Source organism: Oncorhynchus keta, unplaced genomic scaffold (assembly GCF_023373465.1).
Source record: "Oncorhynchus keta strain PuntledgeMale-10-30-2019 unplaced genomic scaffold, Oket_V2 Un_contig_6299_pilon_pilon, whole genome shotgun sequence".
Lineage (NCBI taxonomy): Eukaryota > Metazoa > Chordata > Actinopteri > Salmoniformes > Salmonidae > Oncorhynchus > Oncorhynchus keta.
In genome coordinates, this window is record NW_026288783.1 from 1 (window position 1) to 6660 (window position 6660).

The window sequence follows — 6660 nt, forward strand, 5'->3', positions numbered from 1 at the left end:
AGTTAGTACCTGACCTTTTGACAGACATGCAGTTTGACTAACTAAATGAGTTAGTAAACAGGAAGTTGCTCAAATGAACACTGCAACAAATGCGTCCTTGTCAACAACTCAGATCAACTCAAACCGACGGGAGGAAACATGTTCCTGGGAAAGAGAGGTTCATACAGGGACTCATATTATGTCTAGCCATTCAATAAAAAAATAATCATTATTTTAGTTAGCTGATTCTTGACCAAATCACTGTATCTAACGTTAGCTGCTAACTAGTTAGCCAGTCAGTGGCAAACTCCCACATAATTGCGCTAACGTTAGCTCACCGTTTTGGTATTAAAAAAACAACATTTGTCATCTTAGTTTCCTACCTCGGAATAACGGCCGTTGCAGCAAGCTGGAAAATCACATCACTGCCGAATAGATGTTTTCCAAAGTTAGTTTTGATTATGCTAGCTAGCTAATAAGACAAGTCGACATTTCGCGGAGCAGTCAGGCTAAACAGCTTCTCATCTCACTTCTTTCTTGCCAGGGGTATATTCATTACGCGGAAGCAAACAGAGCCGACGGGGAGGGACCTATTAATATTTATTTATTTTTGTTGCAAAAACGTTTTCCGTTTGAGTGAAAGGTTTCCGTTGCTAAACGTTTTGCAACAGACGATCAGCTTTTGAAGCGGAATCGGCGTAATGAATACACCCACAGACTCGCGGTGGGAAAATGATGCGTTCAAAACAACTGGGAACTCGGGGAAATACGAATTTATATATCGTCGTTAGTGATCTTCAGGTCGGAAAGTCGAAGCTCTAGAAAGAGGCCCGAGTTCTCGAGTTGATGACTGTTCAAATACATTTCCCCTCGGTTCTCATTTATTTTCCGAGTTCCCGTTGTTTTGAACACACTGATGTCGGAGCTTTCCGACTACCTAGCTGCGAGATTCCAGTTGCTGTGAACGCGGCAAAACTCACACTCTGGTCACGTGAGCGCGCGGTGACGTACTCATGAGCTAAAAAAACAATGTGCTAATGCTCTTCCAGTTCAAAGTTCGATTGTTTTGTCCTTTCGTAGAATCTGTTTCCTGTTTATTATTGTTCATGGAAAGTCGTCTGTCACACCACGTATGTAGTAATTATCATAGTACATGTCTACGATTGCAGCGTGTGTGACTTAAGACGGAAGCTCAAAGAATCACATGGTTAATGTCATCTAAGCTGAGCATACTGGTTACCCAGAGCAAACTGGCTACATCGGGCTCTAAAAAGAGCGATCAGTGAGTGAACTAACTCTCTATATTGTGCTACATTGAACCTAAACCCATAGTCATCATGGATACTCTACACTTATAAATTACTACCACCCACATATACCAACACGAAGGACCCTGAATACAGTTATAGACTAGTGAAGCTCGAACTTGTAGACTGCTGGCAAACTCCAGACCTGAACATCATCATCAAACAAGAAGAGGAAGAGGATATTTCTCTGCAAGTTGAAGAAGAAGAAGAAGAGGAGGAGGAAGAGGATAGCTTTTCTACAAGTTAAAGAAGAAGAGGAGGAAGAGGATAGCTTTCTACAAGTTAAAGAAGAAGAGGATAGCTTTCTACAAGTTAAAGAAGAAGAGGAGGAAGAGGATATTTCTCTGCAAGTTGAAGAAGAAGAAGAGGAGGAGGAAGAGGATATCTCTATGTGTTAAAGAAGAAGAGGAGGAAGAGGATATTTCTCTGCAAGTTGAAGAAGAAGAAGAAGAGGAGGAGGAAGAGGATAGCGTTCTACAAGTTAAAAAAGAAGAGGAGGAAGAGGATATTTCTCTGCAAGTTGAAGAAGAGGAGGAGGAAGAGGATATCTCTCTACGTGTTAAAGAAGAAGAAGAGGAGGAAGAGGATATTTCTCTACAAGTTAAAGAAGAAGAGGAAGATCACACTTTTCATGGTCAAAGTAGAGAAGAAGAGAAGGACAAAGCTCTTGAAGTTAAAGAAGAAGAAGAGGAGGGTGGTTTTACGGTCAAAAAAGAAGAAGAGGCTATAGAGGTTTTTATTTTTCTGGTATGTACAGATAATGGGTGCGTCCCAAAATGGCACCCTATTCCCTGTAGAGCCCTACAGGCCTTGGTCAAAAGTACTGCCCTATAAAGGGAATAAGGTGCCAATTGGGACGCAGACCAATATTGAGTGTTTGCTAGTACGAACCGTAACATGGTACTGTTTCTTCAGATTTAAACCCAGAACTCTTTATTTCCTTGACGCAGATGGAAAGTGCAACCAGTGGCCTGTCAGTGGGAAGAGTCCCTCCGTATCAGAAGAAGAAGAACAACAGATGCGACCAAAGAAACAGCCCCAGGAACCCCACCACTCCCCTCTGTACTGCCCCGACTGTGGGAGGAGTTTTGTCAGCCCTGGGATACTGAACGCGCACCGCAGAATCCACCAGTCCAGAATAATCCACACCACCACCGGTGAGCCGTCTCACTACTGCCATGACTGCGGCAAGACCTTCGACACCGCCCGCTACCTCAAAAAGCACCTCTTGGTTCACACAGCAGAGAGGACCCACCACTGTTCTCAGTGCGACCGGAGCTTCCTGAGACTCCAGCACCTCAAAGAGCACCAGAGAACCCACAGCGGAGAGAAGCCTCACTACTGCTCCGCGTGTGGGAAGGGCTTCACCAAGGTCCGACTGCTCCCGGACACCAGCGGCTGCATGCCGTGGAGGGGCCGACGTCGTCGGGGATGGGGCGGAGACGGGGAGGAAGGAAGGTAGTGGGGTGGTGATGTCAGCGATGGGGCGGAAGAGAGCGCTGAGAGTTCTGGCCGGGAGTGGACTACTACTACTGCTCTGAGTGTGGGAAGAGCTTCTCCAGTGCGGCCTATCTTAAGGTGTAAAATAGAATCACTCTCACACTACGTCTGTACGTTTTTGTTAAGGATGTGCGTATTGACCACAAATGTTTCTACAGATATCAAATCAAATTGTATTTGTCACATACACATGGTTAGCAGATGTTAATGCGAGTGTAGCGAAATGCTTGTGCTTTAAGTTCCGACCTTGCAGTAATATCTAACAAGTAATCTAACCGAACAATCACGCTGACATGCAGTTGCCAGACTTGGCTCAGTAGCTGTCTCTCCCATTGAAATAGAACGAATAGAACGCACCTCCCCGTTCCAAGTCAATGATGTCATAATGGGTGAAATAGAACGTCAGTAGCTGTCTCTCCCATTGAAATAGAACGAATAAAACGCACCTCCCCGTTCCAAGTCAATGATGTCATAATGGGTGAAATAGAACGTCAGTAGCTGTCTCTCCCATTGAAATAGAACGAATAGAACGCACCTCCCCGTTCCAAGTCAATGATGTCATAATGGGTGGACGAACGGTTCAGTTTGCCAGTCAAATTGCCCGGGTTGGAGGTTCCTAGCCCGTTCCGTTCATTCCATTTCGATGGTGTCTCCAAATAACCACGTACAATAGAAAACCTATTGTCCATGAAACGTTCAGATAGAAATAGTCTATCTAGAACAAACATGCCTCTCTGACATGTAGCATACGGAATCACGTCGGCTCTATTCATGGCATTTCTATTCCGCAAAGTTCAACAACTTTTCGGCTACTGAACGTGGCGGCCCTGTTGTTTCAATTTTGATGAACGATGCGTTTCTAAACACAAGAGATCCTGTAAAATAAAGTTCTAATATGTAATTCTATGTTTCTGTCTCAGGTGCATCAGAAGGCTCACACAGGAGACAAACCATACCAGTGTGCTCACTGTAAGAAATCATTCAGCACGTCGTGGGGTTTAAAGGTTCACCGGCAGAATCGCTCTGGAGAAGCCCTACCAGTGCGCCGACTGTGGGAAGAGGTTCTCGGACCTGCGCAGCCACAAAGCCCACCGGAGCACCCACACTGGAGAGAAACCATACACATGCCCTGTCTGTGGAAAAGGCTTTGCCTGGCTAAAGAGCCTACAGAAACACCAGGCCACACACAGCAGCAGTGATGGTGGAGTCATAGAAGTACATACCTAGTACCTCCAATGTAGGATATCCTACCACTGAGGAAGGTTTCAGCCCAGTCCAACCCCAATGGTGGAACAAATCTAGCAGGGTAGTTACAACTACGGGACAGGAGGGTAGCTCTCCAGGAACAGGGTTGGGCACCAATTTTACAGAAGGGTAGCTCTCCAGGAACAGGGTTGGGTTACAGAAGGGTAGCTCTCCAGGAACAGGGTTGGGTTACAGAAGGGTAGCTCTCCAGGAACAGGGTTGGGTTACAGAAGGGTAGCTCTCCAGGAACAGGGTTGGGTTACAGAAGGGTAGCTCTCCAGGAACAGGGTTGGGTTACAGAAGGGTAGCTCTCTAGGAACAGGGTTGGGTTAAAGAAGGGTAGCAGAAGGGTAGCTCCAGGAACAGGGTTGGGTTACAGAAGGGTAGCTCTCCAGGAACAGGGTTGGGTTACAGAAGGGTAGCTCTCTAGGAACAGGGTTGGGTTACAGAAGGGTAGCTCTCCAGGAACAGGGTTGGGTTACAGAAGGGTAGCTCTCCAGGAACAGGGTTGGGTTACAGAAGGGTAGCTCTCTAGGAACAGGGTTGGGTTACAGAAGGGTAGCTCTCCAGGAACAGGGTTGGGTTACAGAAGGGTAGCTCTCCAGGAACAGGGTTGGGTTACAGAAGGGTAGCTCTCTAGGAACAGGGTTGGGTTAAAGAAGGGTAGCTCTCCAGGAACAGGGTTGGGTTAAAGAAGGGTAGCTCTCCAGGTTAATCAAGTCAAATCACCTGGATTTTAATTCCAGAAATGAGAATTAGATTCCAAATGAAAGCAATCATCTCAGTGTGGTGCAGGAGGACGGGGCTGGACCAGCTGACATCAAAAAATTAAAGGGGACAGTTTGATTAAAAGCTTGAAATAAAAGTACAAATCCAGGTCAAAACACAGGGCCCTAATTATAGAAACACAACGTCACGGTCTCATAACACCGGCTGGTAAAGCTCTGTCTGGATGAGGGAATGTTGTTGTGTCTCATAACACCGGCTGGTAAAGCTCTGTCTGGATGAGGGAATGTTGTTGTGTCTCATAACACCGGCTGGTAAAGCTCTGTCTGGATGAGGGAATGCTGTTGTGTCTCATAACACCGGCTGGTAAAGCTCTGTCTGGATGAGGGAATGTTGTTGTGTCTCATAACACCGGCTGGTAAAGCTCTGTCTGGATGAGGGAATGTTGTTGTGTCCCATAACACCGGCTGGTAAAGCTCTGTCTGGATGAGGGAATGTTGTTGTGTCTCATAACACCGGCTGGTAAAGCTCTGTCTGGATGAGGGAATGTTGTTGTGTCTCATAACACCGGCTGGTAAAGCTCTGTCTGGATGAGGGAATGTTGTTGTGTCTCATAACACCGGCTGGTAAAGCTCTGTCTGGATGAGGGAATGTTGTTGTGTGTCTCATAACACCGGCTGGTAAAGCTCTGTCTGGATGAGGGAATGTTGTTGTGTCTCATAATACCGGCTGGTAAAGCTCTGTCTGGATGAGGAAATGTTGTTGTGTCTCATAACACCGGCTGGTAAAGCTCTGTCTGGATGAGGGAATGTTGTTGTGTCTCATAACACCGGCTGGTAAAGCTCTGTCTGGATGAGGGAATGTTGTTGTGTCTCATAACACCGGCTGGTAAAGCTCTGTCTGGATGAGGAATGTTGTTGTGTCTCATAACACCGGCTGGTAAAGCTCTGTCTGGATGAGGGAATGTTGTTGTGTCTCATAACACCGGCTGGTAAAGCTCTGTCTGGATGAGGGAATGTTGTTGTGTCTCATAACACCGGCTGGTAAAGCTCTGTCTGGATGAGGAATGTTGTTGTGTCTCATAACACCGGCTGGTAAAGCTCTGTCTGGATGAGGAATGTTGTTGTGTCCCATAACACCGGCTGGTAAAGCTCTGTCTGGATGAGGGAATGTTGTTGTGTCCCATAACACCGGCTGGTAAAGCTCTGTCTGGATGAGGGAATGTTGTTGTGTCTCATAACACCGGCTGGTAAAGCTCTGTCTGGATGAGGGAATGTTGTTGTGTCTCATAACACCGGCTGGTAAAGCTCTGTCTGGATGAGGGAATGTTGTTGTGTCTCATAACACCGGCTGGTAAGCTCTGTCTGGATGAGGGAACACCGGCTGGTAAAGCTCTGTCTGGATGAGGGAATGTTGTTGTGTCTCATAACACCGGCTGGTAAAGCTCTGTCTGGATGAGGAAGGTTGTTGTGTCTCATAACACCGGCTGGTAAAGCTCTGTCTGGATGAGGGAAGGTTGTTGTGTCTCATAACACCGGCTGGTAAAGCTCTGTCTGGATGAGGGAATGTTGTTGTGTCTCATAACACCGGCTGGTAAAGCTCTCTCTTGGATGAGGAAGGTTGTTGTGTCTCATAACACCGGCTGGTAAAGCTCTGTCTGGATGAGGGAATGTTGTTGTGTCTCATAACACCGGCTGGTAAAGCTCTGTCTGGATGAGGGAATGTTGTTGTGTCAGAAGGACATCAAATGTCACATAAGTATGTGACTTGTAATTATATATTTTAGATGTTTATATTCATACGCCAGATGTCGTTTGTAAGCCTAGTTTTTGTTCTCTCAAAGTGTTCAGTTGGATGGATTGTGCAACAGGTGATGGTTATCTTTTGGGTTTTTTCCGACAGC

The 6660-nt window shown here is 46.3% G+C and overlaps 1 long non-coding RNA gene across 1 annotated transcript; it reads left to right on the forward strand.

Annotated features, from left to right (window-relative positions):
- The first annotated feature begins 5207 nt into the window (after positions 1–5207).
- LOC127925810 (uncharacterized) lies at positions 5208–6445 on the forward strand. The gene is made up of 3 exons (XR_008122342.1): positions 5208–5409; positions 6221–6324; positions 6377–6445. It is a non-coding gene; the product is annotated as an uncharacterized LOC127925810 (long non-coding RNA).
- The last annotated feature ends 215 nt before the right edge of the window (positions 6446–6660 follow it).